Below are 20,347 nucleotides of genomic sequence, written 5' to 3'. Positions count from 1 at the left end.
AATATCTTCTCAAAATCATTTTCTAGATGAGGAAACTGAGTCAAACAGGGTCAAGTGACTTGCCTAGGGTCACACAACTAGTAAATGTCCAAGGCTGGATTTGAACTCATGAAGATGAGTCTTCCTGATTCCAAGCTCAGTGCTCTATCCACTGTAACATTTAACTGCCCATATAACTTGAGTATACTTATTGATATACATGTTATCTCTCCCATTAGAATATAAGTTTCTCTGTGTGACCCTGGACAAGTCACTTAACCCCCATTGCTTAACCTTTATCACTCTTCTGCCTTGGAACCAATACACAGTATTGATTCCAAGATGGAAGGTAAGGGTTTAAAAAAGGAGGGGGGGTGTAAGTTCCTTGAGGACAGAGATTGCTTTTTTTCTTTGTATCGCTAGCACTTAGCACCTTACTGGGCTTTGGTTAATTCTTGTTGGTTGATTGCAAATGTGATGGATTGGCCGCCTCCCATCGCCATGGCACCTGGTGACCCAGAGCCAACAGGATGATTTCAGAGTCACCATGGGCTCCCGCCTCTGGCCTCCGGATGTTTTTCTTCAGCCCTGTAGGTTTCCTTTACCTCCTTTTCTTCCTCTCTTCCTGGAAAGCAGCTCCGGTATCTCTGCCCTTGTGAAAGAAGGCTTTCTGTTCATGGTTCGGTTGTTTTAACAGAGACTTCATTAATGTTTAAAGCCCTTCCCGGAGTTCTGTGGCCTTTGTGCTTTGTGTCTGGAGAATTTTCGTCGGCCGTACCCAGACTAAAGCCGCCCTAAAGAGGGTTTGTTATTGTTTCCTCTGTAGAGAACAGAACCGGTAGCTGAGAAGGCACCAGACCTCCTCCTGCCCCTCTCTCACCCCAGACCCCAACATCTCCTCATCTATAATTGAGCAGACAGGTTCAGGGACCTCCAGCTCCAGAGACCCTACAGCATGTTCTGTTTAAGCCTCCAGATCTTGTCTCAGAGAGCAGGAAGCTGTTTGGTAAAGTCTTCATTCGGGGATCATAAATATGGAATGAGCCACCAAGGATGATATTGCTTAGAGATCTGGGACCCTGGGACGCGCGGGCACCATGAACCCAGGCTAAGCCCAGTTCCCATTCTCTGTTGGGAAATGAGGGGTTTTCTCATCTCGTGTGAGACTTGTACCCGGGACTGCCACTCACTTGGGGCTGGCGCCTCCTTCTCCAGCCTGGTTTCACAGGGATCTCAGTTTTTATGTTCTACATTTCCAGAGAAGTGGCCCATTTTCTGTTCTTTGTAGATGACTTTCTGTCTCTGTCTTCCTGCTTTTACAAAAAGATGTCTCCCATGGGGGAAGGGCTTTATCTACTTCCTTTTTGTATACATATATACACATATGTACACATTTTGAGAGAGGAAGCATGGAGTAGAAGATAGATAGAGAGCAGTTCTCAGTCAACCAGTCAGCCCTGGGGACACAAGGAAAAGCAAAAGCATTTTGGTTCCAGTCCAGCCTCTGACACATATGAGCCTTATGACCCTGGGCAAGTCATTTAACCTCTTTATGGCCCAAGCAACTCGCTACCATTATAAGTTGCAAGCAGTTCCTGATATGACTTGGTAGAGAGGGGGGCGGGGAAGGGGAAGAGAGGAGAGACAGAGGGAAAGAGAGAGGGAGAAAGAGGGGAAGAGAGAGAAGAAGAGAGGAGAGACAGGGGGAAAGAGAGGAAAAAGAGAGGAGAGACAGAGGGAAAGAGAGAAAAGGAGAGACAGGAAAAGAGAGGGAAGAGAGAGGAGAGACAGGGAAAGAGAGGGAGAAAGAGGGGGAAAGAGAAAAGGAGAGACAGAGGGAAGAGAGAGGAGAGACAGAGGGAAAAGAGAGAGAGAGACAGAGAGAAAGAAGGAGAGACAGAGGGAAAGAGAGGGAGAGAGAGGGGAAAAGAGAGGAGAGATAGAAGGAAAGAGAGAGGGAAAGAGAGGGGGAAAGAAAGAAAGAGAGACAGAGGAAGAGAGAGGAGAGACAGAGGGAAAAAGAGAGAGACAGAGACAGAGAGAGAAGGAGAGACAGAGGGAAAGAGAGAGAAGAAGAGAGGAAAGACAGAGGGAGATAGAGGGAAAGAGAGCGGGAGAGAGAGGGGAAGAGAGAAAAGGAGAGACAGAGGAAAAGAGAGGGAAGAGAGACGAGAGACAGGGAAAGAGAGGGAGAGAGGGGGGAAAGAGAGAAGGAGAGACAGAGGGAAAGAGAGGGAGAGAGAGGGGAAGAGAGAGAAGGAGAGACAGAGGGAGAGAGAGAGAGGAAGAAAAAGGAGAGACAGAGGAAAAGAGGGAAGAGAGAGGAGAGACAGAGAGAAAGAGGGAGAGAAGAAAGAGAAAGGAAGGAAGGAAGAAATGGATGATAAATAATATATTTAATAAATATATTATAATAAAATAATATAATAAATAAAAGTAATAAATAAAAATAAAATAAATAATAGGTGACAGATAAAGATAGATGGATAGATAGAAAGAAAGATAGAAAGAGAGAGAGAAAGGGATAGATGGTGGATAGATAGGATACAGGCACGCACATATACATATGCAGATGATGATGATGATGATGAACACATTATGATCTGCAAAATAACATTTTAAAATATCTTTACAACTGCCCAAGGGAGGTAGGCTATTATTATCACCATTTTACAGATGAGGAAACAGAGGCAGACAGAGGCTAAGCAATTTGGCCAGGATCACATAGCTAGGAAGTGTCTGAGGCCAGATTTGAACTCATATCTTCCAGACTCCGGGTCTAGCCCTCCATCCACTGCACCACCTAGAAGCCATGCATATACATTCATACAAGATACTTTGCATTTATTTATCTGTGTATATATCGTTTGCCCCCAGTAGAACGTAAGCTCAATGAAGGCAGCTCTTGTTTCATGTTCGCCTTCTTTTCCCCAGTATATATTAGCACAGTGTCAGGCACACAGTAGACACTGAATAAAGGCTTGTTGAGTTACAGTGAATTAAGATTCTGCTTCTCTCCCTAAACTTCTGAGACCGCCTTCTGTGGCTGATTCAGCCCTCTCTCTTCTCCCCCGCCATGCCGTCTTGTCTAGTTCATTACTGGCTTCAGGTATCAATATTGGCTCACTAATTAAACTGTGAACTCCTTGAAAAGAGGAACCATTTCCTGCACTTCTCTTGCCTCACGCATAATTAGCAGCTGGGCGCTCACAGAGAACCTCCCTCTAGATCGGAGCATCCACTCTCTTCCCCGGCGTTTTAAACACTTCTCAGTCTGCCTCTGAGGCAGTCGAAGAGCTCTGGCGCTCGGTGGGCATTTGGGAGTCACTGTTCTGTGACTTTGTCTCTCCCAAATGAACTGTTGCTGTGATGGAGGAATGGCTGGAGCTCACCTTTCTCCCTCCCCCTTAGATGTCCATCCCAAAAGCATCCCAAAGTCGACAAGCCCAGAGCAGAGCTCACTGAGACTCATCGCTCTCCCTAGCTTGCCTGTTTCTGTGAAGATCATGGCAGTCCTCCAGGTTTGCAGCCTGGGAGCCTTCCTGCACTCATCCCTCTCCCTCGTCCCCTCATCCCATTACTCAGCGAGTCTGGTCTATTCTCTTCCACAGGTTTTCTCACATGACCCTGCCCCACTCACACAGCCACCATGCCAGCTCAGCCTGTTATTACCTTCCTCCTCTACTCTGACACTATCCTAATTGGTCTCCTTGCTACAGTTTAGCCCCTCTCCAAACCCCTCATTGTATAACCACAAAAAGTATCTTCCTGGAGCAGAAGTTGGGTCCTTTCACTCAAAAAGCTTCAGTAGCTCCCTATTATCTCCATAACAAAATGCAAACTCCTCTGCTTGGCCTCTAAAATCCTTGTAATCTGGTCCCAGCCTGCTATTCCAGACACTCCATCCAACTTCCCTTCATACACTCAGTGCCATGGCCAAACTGAACTACTTGCACAAGTGGTTCCCATGCCCTCTGTCATTCTTAATTTTTTTATTCTTTTCTTCTTCTTTCCTTTATTCTTTCTATGCCTCCTTCCTTTCTTTGTTCTTCCTTTTGTCTTTTCTTCTTTTCCTTACTACTTTTCTTTCTCTATTTTGTCTTTTCTTCTTTTCCTTACTACTTTTCTTTCTCTATTTTGTCTTTTCTTTATTTCTTGCTTGCCTTCCTTTTTTATTTCTTTGTCTATCTCTGTCTCTCTGTCTTTATCTCTCTATCTTTCTATATCTCTGTTTCTGTCTCTGTCTCTTTATCGCTGTCTCTCTATTTCTGTCTCTCTATCTCTCTGTCTCTGCCTCTCTGTTTCTCTATCTCTGTCTCTATCTCTCTGTCTCTGTTTTTGTCTCTGTATCTGTCTCTCTGTCTCTCTATATATCTATCTCTCTGTCTCTACCTCTATGTCTTCCTCCCTATCTCTGTCTCTGTCTGTCTATTTCTCTGTCTCTATCTCTGTCTCTCTCTGTTTTGTCTCTGTATGTCTGTCTCTCTGTCTCTATCTCTCTATATATCTGTCTCTGTCTCTACTTCTCTGTCTGTCTATCTCTGTGTCTCTGTCTCTGTCTGTCTCTATTTCTGTCTTTCTGCCTGTCACTGTCTATCTTTCTGTCTCTCTCTCTCCTCACCCCACTTGGACTTTCCTCCCTCCTCTCCACCCCTTGGCGTGCCTAGCTTCCTTCAGGTCATAGCTTGGCTGCCACATTCTACACCAAGGTCTTTCCTGATCCCTGGCAGCCCTAAATGAATGCTCTCTCCTTGCTCTCCTGAGGTGTTCTATAGGGGCTTTGCCTGGGAAAGGGGTAGCACAGCCCATTTGGTGGCAAGCTGGCCTCTACTCCAGGCTGACCCTGGCCAATCCCTTCCCTTCTCCATTCTAGCCTAGGTGATTCTCCAAGACCACAGAGGGCAGAAAAGGTGCCAACTGGCATTGGCAGAGGGGATTTGCCACCTGAGAATTCTCTGCCCCAGTGAAATCACAAGTTCAGTCCCTCATTCTGGATTTACATGTGCTGATCCACATACATGTTTTCTCCTCCAGTAGAGTGTGAACCTTTTTCTTTGACTCCCCAGACAAGTCAATTCAAGTCATAATCATTGCCCAAGCACCTACTATGTGCCAGGCACTCTGCGAAGCAACGAGGGTCACAAAAACAGGCAGAGCCAGTCACTGACCCTCAAGAGTTTACCATATAATGGCCAAGCCAACAGGCAAACAAGTATGGACTGATAGATCTCTATGGGATGGACTAGAGGTTGTCACAGTCTGAGTGGCTGGGAAATTCCTAGCTGGGTGACCATGGCCAAGTCACTTAACCCCCATTGCGTAGCCCTTACTGCTCTTCTGCCTCAGAACCAATATTCATATGTATTCTAAGACAGAAAAGTAGGGGTTCAGCCCTTCTTTGACTCCGTGTTTGAGCATCATTGTAGCACGCTGAAGTTAACAGTTCCCCCAGCCTGGGCTGCTGAGGCTGCAGCTTCTCTACAGCAAGGATTGCGCTGTAATTTACCAAGTCTTCTTATCGGTCCGGGCAGTCCATCGAGTGTCCAATAAGCATTTAATTTTACAATCTCCACCTCGCCGTCAAGGAAGGTCTCTCTGGTGCGAAATAGAAGAAGGACTCCCAGGCAGCAGCCCCTTCACCGGGGGATGCCAGGGGGCTTCTCTCCGAGGGAGGTGCTGGAGGCGAGCTGAGAAGAGCATCACCCGCCACCAGCTCTCCGTGGTCCAGGGGGGAAGCGCGCTAGAAAGTTTCCTTCTGTGTCTCCCCTCCTGATTCCTTTGCTCCGGAGCCAGCGGTTTTTGTGGTCTCTTGGAAGAGGACGTAGTGGAGCGTCCAGTCGCCTTCCCGTTGGGATTGATCGCTGCCAGCACAGGCATATTTTTGTCCATGGCTTTGTGCCCTGTACCTATTGGTTTGTCAGGCTCATCGATTCCTTTTTTATTCTAATAATTCGTCTTTCAAACACTCGGCGTATTGACTGGTGAAGACACAATCGAGAGAAAGTCCATTGAAGGCTCAACGTATTACAGGGTAGAGAGAATTGATGAGGCTGTTGGCCTTTTGGCTCTCCTTTACCTCCCATCAATGCAGGTGTGCCACTCATTTCTATTAGGGAGCCCCCTTCTCCATCTGGAAGAACCAATTCACTTCTAAAGGAGGGAGGGGAGGTAGTAAGATCTAAAGAGGATTGTGTGAGTTAGGAAAAGAATTGGGTGAAAGTTAGAAAAAGAATTCACTTCTAAAGGAGGGAGGTAGTGTGATCTAAAGGGGATTGGGTGAAAGTTAGGAAAAGAATTCAGTCAGTGGGCATCCAAGTGGCTCAGTGGATTGAGAGCCAGGTGTGGATATGGGGAGGTCCTGGGTTCAAATCTGGCCTCAGACCCTTCCAGCTGGGTAACCCTGGGGAAGTCACTCAACGCCCATTGCCTAGCCCTTACTGCTCTTCTGCCTTGGAGCCAATACACAGTATTGACTCTGAGACAGAAAATAAGGGTTCTTTTAAAAATATGCCACAGGGTTTAGTTCCAGCCCTCTTGGGTAGGAGCCCATAGCTCAGACAGGGACACTGAGTCAGGAAGGAGCTTGGTGGGTGCCATCTATGGCTATTCTAGCAAATATTTGCCAGGAAGGGGCAGGGAGTGTGAACAACGCCATAAATAAGACAAACTTTAGGGAATGAGACCGAATCATACCAATAGCTTCCCTGGCATTCCCTGGATCTTTCTTGCCTCCTGAGGCATAGATGCTCTGGATCCTGGTGTGCCCCACTTGTCTCAGGGCACCACGGTATCAGCCCAGCCCAATTTTTGGCTTCTATAGTTGGGTCTTGATCAGTGAGAATAATGGATCTGCATAGGGGCAGCTAGGTAGCACAGTGGCTAGAGAGAGCCCTGGGTCCAAATCTGCCCTCTGAGACTTCCTCGCTGTAGGATCCACTTAACCCCAGCTGCCTAGCCCTTACCTCTCTTCTGCCTTAGAATCAATACTAAGACAGAAGGTGACGGTTTCTTATGATGAATCCTCATGGCGTGGCTGCTTGGGTTGGGATCTGTACTCTTTGAAGTCATTGATGTCAGCCTAATGGACATATTTAGTGTGAATTCAAGTATAATGCTCTTTACTTGAACCCTAATCCCTCATTTGAAAATTGTGAGAATTTATTTTTCATAGACTCTATTATTTTTGTATCAGGCTCCTGGATCATGAAGGTCCAGAATCAGTTCCTATCATTAAAGAGGATTCCTGAGCCAGGTCCAAGTCCAGGCTCCATTCTCTTTGCCCTGAGGAATGTGGCTGACAAGGAAAGTTCTACAATGATACTTTTCCAGCATAACCTCAAAGCTTCACCTGTCAGTGTGGGGAAGGGCTGAGGATCTGATGGATCATCTCCTAATTGGCTGATTGCCAGTTAGAGTTGCCTTGGGATGTTCCAGGGAGGAGCTAAATAATGAGCCCCCAAAAATGCCTAAGGCTACCTGGGCTAGGGTTTGGGGTTTGTCTCATGATGGGATGGTTGAGAAAGTCATTTGACCCTAATTAGGATGTCTTGACCCATCAAATAACAAATTATTATAAAATTAAGAAATAGGGTCTCTCAAGAATTGTAATCACTGCAAAATGGAGATTGCCCATCACTTTCCTCTAGATTTACTAAATCACCTTCACATGTTTGTGGTCTTAGCAAATCTGGACAGATCATGTAATTTCCTGAGACAAGGTTTCATCATGTGTGAAATTGAAATCAGTCAATCAACACATTACATGCTAATAAGTTTATTATGCCTATGTACTCTGCCAGGGAATTCTGGGAATAAAAGTGCTAGGGCTAGAAATTCAAATATTAAATCTGTAGGTGTACATAATGTTCTCTTGGTTCTACTCATTTTTCTCTTCCTTATCTCAAGTCGTTCTTTCCAAGTTTTAACAAAATTAATCAGCTTGTTTTTGTATAGAAATTAGTTGGTAAAGAAAACTCCCTCTAACCACGGTCAGCACCTTTTTTTGCCATTATACATTGAGAGAGTTTTTTAGGGAACTGAGAGGTTATCAGTGTCAGGGTGCATCAGAGGTGACACTTGACCCAAAGTTTTCCTGATTTCAAGACTGGCTTGCTGTCTACACCACCACTCTATCTGACCTCTAGACACACAAAGAAGAGTAGAAATAATCCCTGCCCTCAAAAAGCTTATAGTCCAATGGGGAAACAATATGTCTATTTTAGAAGGTCCCTAGATGATGCATACAGAATAAATGGCAGATAGCACTAGAAGAAATAATGGTACCCGTTCTCATCTGTCACAGAGTCGTGAATAGGAAATAAGATTAGATATATGTGTGTGTGTGTGTGTTAAAACTAAAAATGCTACAAATTTAAATGGTTTTCCAGTAAATCCAACCTTCAAGCCCTTCACCTGTGACTGTACCAGGTCTAATCTTTGTCTAATCTTTCATAGAGGTTGCCTGGCACTAAATTTCTTGAGTCTCCATTATCGTCATTATCAAAAAGAAAGGAATTTTTAAAAAACAATGACACTAAATTCCTGTCCTGCATGTCAGGCTTTTCCATTTTCTATGAGAATTTTACCTTGTATTGAGATGTTACTGATAGCCTGCTGCTTTCTTTTAAAAAGGCCCACTGTGTCTTTCTTATAACTGTTCCTTATTATGACATTTGCTGAAGGGAGATGGATCATGGTGCAATTAAGTTTGTTCTTTTCTTGCCCTCTCTGCCTCAGAGTGAGCAGATAAGAACACCAAAGTCCTCGATATTAGCATTCAAGAGAATTAAGTATTCTGGGAGAAATGCCCATCGGGCTGTTTGTCCATCTTCAAGGCTTGAAATTTTCCCAAATATCTCCCTTCTTATTTTGAATTTAATCAGGAGATCACTGCCTAGCCGGTCCCCGTGTCCTAGAGACATAACTCATTCATAGCCAAAGTGCCCCCTTTTAATTTCCTCCTTGGCCCGAGGCCAGCTGTAAAGCATGCTTGGGTCTGTCTCATGCCTGCTGGCAGATCAGGTTTTTACATTACCCTCCTTTAAGTTAATTTTAGAAACTTGAGTTGCCATGGTAATGGTTCAGTGGGGTTTTCTCGGTTCTCTTTTGATTTAGTCATTTGCTGGTCTGCCCTTTAAATTAAACTTTTTTCAATAAGCATCTAAATTGGGAAGAAAGATGTGCCTGGAATGATGATCCTTGTAGTAGCTCCAATCTCAAAGGGAAAAAGTTTTAAAGGAATGGGGAAACAGAAGAGGGGGGTTGGTGCTATTGATTTCCAAAAGGCAAGGTAGTTCTTGGACCATGTCTAGTTACTTAGAGCCATAGCCATGGGAAATGGCAGACTCTCACAGTTGGAAGGGACCATGGAGGCCAGCGTGCTCATCACTTAACAAAATTCCTCTCTACAACATAACTGGCAAGAGGCCATCGACTTTTTGCTCAAAGACCTCGAGCGAAGGCCACCTACGACTACCTGAGGCAACTATTTCCACTTGGGGCTAGCTCTAATTTGTCAGGAAGTTGTCTCCTCAAAATAAGTTGGAATCTGCTCCAAGAGAAATGATGAGCTGATTAATTTTGTAAAAACCTAGAAAGAACTACATGAGATCGTGAAGAGCAAAACGAGTAGAACCAAGAGAGCATTGCACATACCGACAGATTTAATATTTGAAGAACAATTTGTGAATGTTCACCTCCAGCGAATGAACTGAGAAATGGAAACCTGAAAGGTAGGATCTGTTTATACATATCTGCTTGGCAGATAACGCCTTCTATGGCATGGGGAGAGGAGGTAAGGGCTGAGATACCTGGAAATAGACACTATTCATCAAAATCGATAAATAACATTTTTAAAATAAATTGAAATCAAGACATTTCTTTATTCTACACACTCTCCAAACTTTGCCACCTTCTTCCCAGAAGCCTTGTTCTGCTCAAGATGCTTTTACCCTGGGGGCTGATTTTTGTTTTTTAGATCTTCCTTTTTTTATATTTAAACTTATTTATTTGTTACATTAAAATCCCCAGGTGTCTCCCACCCTCCCCACACTAGAGTAGGAATCATTTGATCAAAAAACACACTTAGATAGAGAGATACTTATTTATTGCCTTTTTTGATTTTTTATTGATCAATTCTTACTCTGGAGGTGGACAAACACAAGTTATTCTTCAATATTTCTATTGCTGTACATGATGTTCTCTTGGTTCTGTTCATTTAATTGTTTATAATTTCCTGTAAGTCTTTCTATTTTCTGTTTTAATTAACCAGCTCATCATTTCTTATGGTGCAGTAGGATTCCATCAGTTATATACCACAACTTGTTCAGCCATTCCCCAACTGATGGGCATCCCCCCAATTTCCAGTTCTTTGCCACCACAAAGAGAGCTGCTCTAAATATTTTAGAATATAAAAGTTCTTTTCCTTTTGTCCTAATCACTTTAGGAATTGGTGAGCCCCTGGACAGAATGGCCATTTCACAGGGAACTTTAACCAGATTTATTTCCCTTTCAACTCAACTCACACCCAGAACTTCCATGCCTCCCAGCCTGTAGCCTTTCCCTTTTCTACCTCCCACTGAACACCTCTGGTGTGAGACCTTGCCAAGCCCTTTTCAGGGTTGCTCATCCACCTTTGGGGTCCACCTTTCACCCAACTCTCGCACATAATAGCCACACTTGTGGGCAGGGTTCACCTCAGTTAACCAATAAACCTCAAACCTGTCTGTGAGTTAGGGGGGTATCTACTCCAGGCATGTGAAAAATTCCCCTAGTGGAAAGGGAGGATGACTTTTGTTCCAGTGGCCATGGAGTTCTTGGAGCATGGTCAGACCCTGAAGACACCAAAGTTATCCATTGCAACCTGGGCCATCACCAGACATCCCAACTTTTGTCTTGCCACTGGGCTTGGATGACTCTGGAAGAGAGAGGAGGCGGATGACTCTGCCTCACTTAAATCCAGCTCATTGTTCCCTCCTGAAAAATGAAGGATAAACAATAACAACCTCCCACTTCCCCCTTTCCAGCTCCTCTTTATGTTTTATTTTAACTTATTAGAACGTGTGTTCCTTGAACGTGGGGGCCATCTTGTTTGCTAGTCCAACTCTTATTCTATAGTTGAGGACACTGAGTTCCATGGAGATCTTGACTTGCCCAATGTAAGCTCTTAATAAATGCTGGCCCAGAGTAAGCTCTTAATAAATGCTCTCTCCATCTGCTTCATTAAAACCTCTACTCCTTACTTCAATTCTGCCCTCTGGGGCCAAGCAGAACAAGTCTACTTTTCCATGTAACAGATCTTTAAGGACCTGGGTACCCACTCCCTATCCCACCCCAAGTCAGACCAAAAATCCCTACCGTCTGAAATTAGTCCTCTTATAATACCATCTCAGGACCTTTTCTCATACTAGTCACCCTCCTCTGGATAGTCATTGATGCCCTTCTGAAAACATGGCACCCAGCCTTGAACATAATACTCTAGTTTGATTGAATAAATCTGAAGTCATTGAACACACTCCTTCTCTGAATGCAAAGTCAGGTGGCATGGCATGGCATGGTGGTCACACTGTTGATTTATACTGTTTTTGCCATCCTTTAAAACTCCCTTAAATATCCCTTATCCCAATACCCCCTTTCATAGATGAGGAAAAGCAGTGACGTTCTATTATGCCATGGGCAATAGGGATGGGTGAAAATACTGGAGGTATTTGGTGCAATAGGCAACGTCCCTCAGAATCTCGTCAGTCCAAAAGTGAGATGTGTCCAGTAGTGTAACAGGCTGGCACAGAAGCAGATCACCCCTCCTTGGAAGTCTTTGAGCAGAGGCTGAATGAACGCTTGTTTGATGTTCCTTTCTTCTTTTATTGGACTAGAAGGTCACTGAGATTCCTGCCAACGATCACATTCTCTGATTCTTTGTACAAAATCTTCAAAGGCCAGTCTGAGCTTTGGAGGGAAAAGGCCAAAGAAGATTTTAATCAAGCTGTAGCTTGTGTCTTCTCATATCACTTGAACCTCTATTTGTTCAGGACTTCAGAGCAGCCAAATTATGGAAGCTTCATCCAGATGCTCCTAGAGGAAAGAAGGAACAGTGTGTTTTCCATGGAGAGGTCATAGAGAAGAGGCTCAGAAGACATTGTAAGACTTACAAATAAGTGGAAGAATATGACTAATGGGAAGAAGATTTTTCCCCCACTTGCTCTTAGGACACCAAAGTATCTTAGCAGAAGGCCAAAAGAATGCATTTAAGTTTATGATCTTTGGGAGGTGTGGTAAGAATATTAGGTTTATAGAGTGAGGGTTGGGTTCAAAGCCTGACTCTGCCATTTACTCCCTGTGTGACTTTGGGCAAGTTAAGATCTCCATGGAACTCAGTGTCCTCAATTATAGAATAAGAGTTGGACTAGCTGATCCATTCCAATTCTAATTTTATAATCCTGTGATTCTGTGGACCTATTATGAAAGCACAGAGGTAGATGGAATTTACCATTTGCCATGGATTACAAGAAGAACAATTCACCTGAGTTATATTCCCACCTTCCATCAGAGGAAAACTCTGGACTAGGCATTACTTCACCATGACAGGAGTCATGAGAACTAAAACTTAAAGGGAGGGGGCAGCTGGGTGGCTCAGTGGATTGAGAGTCAGGCCCGAGGCAGAAGGTCCTAGGTTCAAATTTGGCCTCAGACCCTTCCCAGCTGTGTGACCCTGGGCAAGTCACTCAACCTCAGTGCCTAGCCCTTACCACTCTTCTGCCTTGGAACCAATACAAAGTATTGATTCCAAGATGGAAGGTAAGGGTTTTAAATATAAATAAATAAATAAATAAATGAATGAATGAATGAATGAATGAATAAATAAATGGATGAATAAATAGATAGATAAATAGATGAATGAATAAATTTTTAAAAACTTAAAGGGAAGGGTACAGCTAGGTGGCTCTGTAGAGGCAGAGTCCTGAGGTTCCTCCCAGTGGCTCCTCTGTTGTACTTTGTTCTGACAAAATAACCAGCTTTAATATAGATGGGCTAGTTTAAAGACTGAGAAGTCCAACCTCAATCGCCTCATAATGGGAGTTCTTTTTTTGTTTGTTTGTTTTTAAAAACCCTTACTTTCCATCCTAGAATCCATACTGTGTTCCAGGGCAGGAGAATGGCAAGTTTAAGTGACTTGCCCAAGGTCACACATCTACAAAGGATCTGAGGCTAGATTTGAACTTGGACTTCTCATCTCTAAGCCTGGATCTCTATGCACTGAACCATCTGCCTACCTCTTTGGGAGTTCTTAATCTCATGTCCATAAACTTAAACTTCAGTATAATTGGTTTCCTTTATACTCCTATACATTTTATTTTATACCTCTAAAAAAAGGAATCCCTAGGTATCACCAAGCATGACCCCCCCAAAACAATTGAGACCCCCCCGCACTACAGGTTGGCTCTGGGCAGTGATAGGAGAGTCCAGCGCCCACTTTAGCGCTCCTAGAAGGAATTGCCGCCTTCCTGCCTCCCAGTCAAATGCCCTTTCCTTTCTGATGGTGATCGCCCAGAGAGCCTCAGTGACTGTCCTAGGCTTACACAGATTGCAAATGGCAGCAGGGAGACTTTCACCCAGTCTCTTGACTCCCAAAGCCAATGTTCCTTCCACTGAAGCCGCCATACTTCATTGGTTGGTTCCTTAGCTCTGTGGCTGGACAAGGGGGTCTACCCTCTTGGGGAGGATTGGGGCACCCATGCGCCCCTCTCCAATTCCAGTCCTGCTGGCTGTTTTTCCAAAGGACTCAGGGAGAGGGTTCTCTTGCCCTCGGCTGACTTATGGGGGAGACGCTTGTAGAGCAGGAGAACAGCATTTCGGGAGTCGGCTCAGCATCTTTTTCTGCAGAGATACAGCTTCAATTTAATATCTTGGCAAGCACGGCCGTTTTGCATTCAGAGGTCGGACCTATTCGGGAGCTGAGGAGCAGCTATCTATCACCTTTCGGTAGCAGTAGAGAAGGTGGAACTTCTTGGCATTTGTCATAGAACTGCCATGATGTCTTGGAAGGAAAACCAGAGGTGGTTCAAGAGAACTTGCCTTCCAATCCTGACTCAGCAACTTGCCCAGAGGTCACCTCACCTAGTGGACTTGGACCTGGGATCAAATCACAGGATCCTAGACCAGGAGCTAGAAGGGACCTCAGAGGCCATTAGACCCCCCCCCTCACTTTACAGGCTCCCACTGAGCCCCTGGGAAAAATCAAGTGACTTGCCCAAGGTCACTCAGGTAATAAATACCCGAAGTGGGATTGAACTGAGGTCCTTTTCCTCAAGATCTGTTGCTCTTTTCCTCCTGCCACTACAAATTCCACTTCAGATATGAGTAACTGAGTGATGCTGGGCGAGTTGCCGTTTCCTCATCTATAAAATGTAATAACATCTTCTTTGTGGGGGTGTTGAATCAAATTAATCATGTATGTAAAAGTTCTTTGCAAACCTCAAAGCACTATAGCAGTAGGATGTATATGAATATAAATTATTATTATAATTACTGTCAATGTGACCTGTAGGTAAGTCACATTCCCACTACGTTCCTCAGTTTACCTTTAAAAAAAAAAACACTTACCTTCTGTCTTGGAATCAATGCTCAGTATCAATTCCAAGGCAGAAGAGTGGTAAGGGCTAGGCAATGGGCAATGGAGATTAAGTGACTTGTCCAGGGTCACACAGCTTGAACCCAGGACTTCTCATCCCCAAGCCTGGCTCTCTATCCACTGAGCCACCTAGATGCCCCTCTCAATTTACCTTTAAAATAAGAGGATTGGGCATCATGCCTAGAGTCAGGATGACCTGTGTTGAAATCTGGCTTCCAACACTTCTTAGCTATGTGACCCTGGGTTAGTCAGACCTTCACCCTGTTTACCTAGCCCTTACCCTTCTTTCTTAGAGCTGACATGAGGAGAGATGGAAATGGTATTTTTTAGAACTAGATTAATATTATACTTTATATTTTTATTTATTTTATTATTATGGTTTTTTATTATTTATTATTTATTAATTATATAATTAATTGTTTATGATTATACATTTATATTAATTATGTGTAATTAATAACAATAATAATAGATTGAACAAAGTGTCTAAGCACCCTGTAGGTACTAAATAAATGACCATTGATTGGTTGACTCACGAAGACCTCTGTTATTACAAATCCTGGTAGTAGTAGATGGGGAGTCAGGGTTGGGGGCAGACTATGACCTACATTCGGTCCAATATGGCGTCTTTTCCCATCATCTCTCAGACTTCCTGAAATCTGACCATTAAGGAGGAATTGCTCAGGATCTTGAAGGCTTTTCCATTTGGGTATTTCTTTTTCAAGAACAAACACCCAAGTCCCAAATACTTGAACCCAGTTATCTGGCAGAAGGTAGGGTTAGCAGCTGGTCAGAGCAAGGTCCAAGAGGATGGAGAGGGAGCCGGTTGCCCAAAGAGAAGGTGAAAGGTACGCATTGACCCACGTCACACTTCTGCCTAGAATTAGACTGACCCTAACATTCACCCTGCCTGTGCCCTCCAGTGTGTGTGTGTCTGTCTGTCTGTCTGTGTCTGTCTGTCTGCCTACGTGTCTGTGTGTATATGCACTTGACAATGGTACCCTAGATGGAGAGAGCCATGACTTATTCCTTTTAAGCACCTCAAGGACTTCTTCCTGACTGCTGAAGTGTGAGCTTTCCGGGCTGGGGCAGCAGACGATGAAGGGCGAAATAACAGCCCTCCATTCCAGGTCAGCGGGGCCCTGTACAATTTGTGCTCAGATATCTGAAAAACTGGAGAAACCGTGAATTTCTTCATGGTTAATAAAGCAACGGCATTGAGTGCCACTTGTAATGTTTCTGTTATCAGCCCTTTTCCCTAAATTATTCAGAAAGTTTTTTACACTCAAAAGCTCCCTGCCTGCACCCTCAGCATTTCCCAAGTAATAAGATTTAATGGGTGGGAGAGGCATTGATGAACTGATTTTGTACGGGGTGCCACCCGAATTCACAGATCTGGGGAACAAAAAACCAGGGAAGGCTTCAGCTCTTTGGAATTTGAATTAAACCAACCCATGCCTCCTCAGCCCCTGTCAAATGGAGGAAACAGCAGAGTAGGCAGAGGATTGGAAACAGCCTGGGTGGGATTGCTCATTTAGCACTTCAAGGAGCTGGCTGCATAATCAGGTGAGCTCAACCTAGCATCTCTGCACTCCTGGGTGCTTAATAGATTTTATTTGATGATGGTAATGATGAAACCCAATGGGATGCAGGCCTGGTGTGTAAATTCTGCAGCTAGACAGAGCAAGGCCACAAGAGGATTCCCCCAATCCATCTTCTCTCTCTCTCTCTCTCTCTCTCTCTCTCTCTCTCTCTCTCTCTCTCTCTCTCTCTCTCTCTCTCTCTCTCTCTCTCTCTCTCTCTCTCTCTCTCTCTCTCTCTCTCTCTCTCTCTCCCTCTCTCTCCTCTCTCTCTCTCCCTCTCTCTCTCTCTCTCTTCCCTCTCTCTCTCTTCCCTCTCTCTCTCTCTCTCTCTCTCTCTCTCTCTCTCTCTCTCTCTCTCTCTCTCTCTCTCTCTCTCTCTCTCTCTCTTCCCTCTCTCTCTCTCTCTCTCTTTCTCTCTCCCTCTCTCTCTCCCCCCCCTCTCTCTCCCCTCTCTCTCTCTCTGCCTTTTCTCTTTCATTTCTTCTTCCTCTCTACCCCTTTACTTTCTCTCTCCCTCTTCTCTCTTTCTCTCTTTCTCTCTCTCTGTCTGTCTCTCTCTGTCTCCCTCTGTCCCTTCCTCCTTCCCTCCTTCTCACTCCTTTCTTCTCTATCTCTCCCTCCTTCTCTCTCTCTTTGTCTCTCCCTCTGTCTGTCTTTCTGTCTCTCTCTCTAGTCTCTGGTCTATGTCTCTCTCTCTCTTTTCTCTCTCTCTTTCTCTCTGTCTGTCTCTCTCTCTGTCTCTCTCTCTGTCTCCCTTTCTCTTTCCCTCCCTCTCACTCCTTTCTTCTCTATCTCTCCCTCCTTCTCTCTCTCTGTCTCTGTCTCTCTGTCTCTCTCACTATCTCTGTTTCTGTCTCTCTGTCTCTCTCAATGTCTCTGTCTCTCTCTGTCTCTCTCAATGTCTCTGTCTCTCTCTGTCTCTGTCTGTCTGTCTGTCTCTCTCTCTCTCTTTCTCTCTGACTGTCTCCTGTAAGCAATTCTAATAAACATTTCTCCATTTCTTCGATCTATAGCCATCTCTGAAGGCTCAGCCACTAAATACTTCACTCTATCAGTAGGATGCAGAAAGTAGAGAGTATCCAAGGAGTGTTTTCCGTGTTCTGGTGCTAGATAATGAAGGGGGATGTGTCATAGCAGCAAGAGGCCTGCCTTTATGCCCCGGGTCCACCACTTACTGACTGGGTGCTTCTGGATCAGTCATTGAACCATCTCGAATTTCAGTTTCATCGTCTGGATAATGGGCTTAGTTATCTGTGTGCTGCTTACCTCAAAGGATTGTTGTGGGGGAAAGCGCTATGGAGTCCCTTAAAGCATGATACCCAAGTGTAACTTTATTTCTTGGATGTGTCTAAAGGATTCAGGGAAACATTATTCATCACTTAGTTAAAAAGCATTGATTGAGCACCTACTATGTGCCCAACACTGTGCTATTTCAGTTGGCAATGAACAAGCATTTTTAATGCTTTTATTGATGTATTTGTTTGTATAGCCATCCCATATGAAAAAATAACAGAGGGGCAGGTTGGTGGCTTAGTGAATAGAGGGCCAGACCTAGAGAAGGGAGGTCTTGGGTTTAAAACTGGCCTCAGCCATGTCTTAGCTGTGTGACCCTGGGCAAGTCACCTAACCCTTATTGCTCTTCTGCCTAGGAATGATACTCAGTATTGATTCCAAGATAGAAAGTAAGGGCTCTAAATAACAATAATGATAATTTTAAAAGAAAAAGAAGAAGAAATCAGCATCACTGATCCATGTATCTGAAAAGTCTGACTACAGACAACTCTTGTGGCTTCTCTTATCTCTCCTTTCTTTAAGCCATACTCAACAAGCGTGTCCTAGACGTTGTACTAAGTCCTAGGGATTCAAAGAGAGGGGAAAACACACCCTGCCTTCAAAGACCATACATTCTACTGGGCATAGGAGGTGGAGGCAAGGAAAAAAATGTATGCCAGGCAGACAGCTAAATGGTGCAGTGGATAGAACACGGCATCTGGTATGAGGAAAACATGACTTCAAATCTGGCTTCAGACACATACTGGCTGTGTGACCCTGAGCAAGTCATTTAACCCTGCTTGCCTCAGTTTCCTCATCTGTCAAATGAGCTGGAAAAGGAAATGGCAAACCACTCTAATTTCTTGGCCAAGAAAATCCCAAAAGGGGTTGGGAACAAAAGTTGGGCATGATTAAAACAAATGACTAACGACAAGTCAAATGCAGTGGCAGAATCGTCGTGTATCATTTGGTGGCCCTGTTTTAGAATTAGATGACCTCAGAGCATCTTTCTAGCCATGATTGTGGAATTCCCTGAAAGAGGGAGAAAGAATTGGATCGGGAGCTCAAAGGGAGCAATGGCAAGGGATGGAAGCTTCCCTCTGATTTACCGTACTGGAGTTTGAGGGACAAGGCAACTGTGATATTAGTAATTGGCCAGGAGGCTCATTAAGCTCTTTAGAAAAGTAGGCCTAGTTAATGATTTAATAAAAGATGACATTTTGAACACAGTGGAAATTATACCAAGCACCGCTGAGTTATGTAATGTCATAATCTCCCAAGCATGTGTGATTTTTTTCCCCCTCTCCTGCCAAAGTGAGGAAATCTGGAGAGAGTCTGCTCTCAGAAATGTAAACGAGACTGTTAGGTTATACAGACATTTTACATTCCAGTCATTTTAAAGAGGAATCCCAGATGGACTCTTAAGACCTCAATTGCTTACACAGAAGTTGGTGTTCTGAAAACGCCAGGCTGACTTGTCAGCTCGGTGAAAAGTAGTCCCCTCCCCCTCAATCAACCACCTTCCTCCTTTAAAAATAGCCCTCTGGCAATTAATTGGATCCTGAGCACCATAGAGATAATGAATTTTTCTAGCCCTTGTCTATCGGGCAACTGGAGAAAAGATTAGTGTGTCCTTAAGCAAAAAGGAAAAGGAAACCCTAAAAAATGGGGTTCTGTTTCCCCAAGTTTCCATATTAAATAGAAATACTTACCAGAAGGTCAGAGATTGGGTAGGGATCTAGGGTGTTATTTTCTGTTAAACACACACACATACACACAAGTTCACATCCATCTTTTCATCATTTAGGATGTCTCCAGGAGAAGAGCGATCAAAGATGGCGCCCTGCCCATTCTTCCCAAGGGTTGATTGGCAGCTTGCATCTACAAGAAAATCCAAGACAGATTTTTTTCCCCCATACATACCTAACTGCTCAGCAATTCCTCTCTCCTTGTAGCTCCTCTGTCTTGTAGATGAGATGTTAAATGGGTTCCAAACACTTGAGTTTCACTGGGACCTTATCAGATTCCATTTCAGCAATATATCAAGGAAATAGTGACAGTAGCTGGGGAGATACTTCTTTACCTTCATCTGACCACATTTGAGTGGAGAGGGGAGATGAGTTAGAGGATCAATAGCCTTTGGAAAGAGTGCATCATTCCTCCTTTGGGTTGGCTTTGGGCCCACCTGAATTTAGAGTCAGAGACCTGGTTGGAATCCTGCCTCCTGCTACTTAGTACGTGTGTGAAGGAAGATCCAAGTAAAATATAAATTCTTTGAGGGTAGGAGCTATGGTTTGGTTTTTTCCCCCCCTTCAGTCTTTGTTTCTGGAATGTACTTCCTACAAGATGCTAGGTGGTGCAGCTAAAAAGTGTGGGACCTAGAACTGAGATGAGTTAGAATCTAACTTCAGCTAACTGTGTGATTCTAGGCCAGTCTCCTAGCTCCAGTTTCCCCATCTGTAATATGGGGGAAATAAAAGCCGCTATCTCATAGTGGTGTTGTTGTTTTTGAATCCTTACCTTCTGATTTGATACCAAAAATTGGTTCCAAGACAGAAGGGTTGTAAGGGCTAGGCAATTGAGGTCAAGTGTGTGGCCCAGGTAAAACAGCTAGGAAGTATCTGAGGTCAGATTTGAACCCAGGACATCCTATCCCTTGGCCTGGATCTTTAGCAGCACGGAGACACCTAGCTACCCCTTCTTCCTAGGGCCTTTATGGAAATCAGTTGAGAATATGTAATAAGGCAAAGTCAAGATGATGGAAGAAAAGCAAGAATTCACCTGAGCTCTCCAAAATCCCCCTCCAAACAACTTTAAAATAATGCATCAAAATTCATTCTGAGAAGCAGCCAACAAAAAGATAGAGGTGAAACAATTTTCCATGCCA

At 44.2% G+C, this 20,347-nt stretch overlaps 1 protein-coding gene across 2 annotated transcripts in view; it reads left to right on the top strand.

Moving 5' to 3' along the window:
- LDLRAD3 (low density lipoprotein receptor class A domain containing 3) overlaps window positions 1–20,347 on the top strand; it is a 308,492-nt gene that overhangs the window by 277,560 nt on the left and 10,585 nt on the right. The gene's annotated exons all lie outside the window — the stretch shown is intronic.

This window comes from Monodelphis domestica, chromosome 6, assembly GCF_027887165.1.
Source record: "Monodelphis domestica isolate mMonDom1 chromosome 6, mMonDom1.pri, whole genome shotgun sequence".
Classification (NCBI taxonomy): domain Eukaryota; kingdom Metazoa; phylum Chordata; class Mammalia; order Didelphimorphia; family Didelphidae; genus Monodelphis; species Monodelphis domestica.
This window is presented reverse-complemented; position numbering and strand designations above follow the sequence as displayed.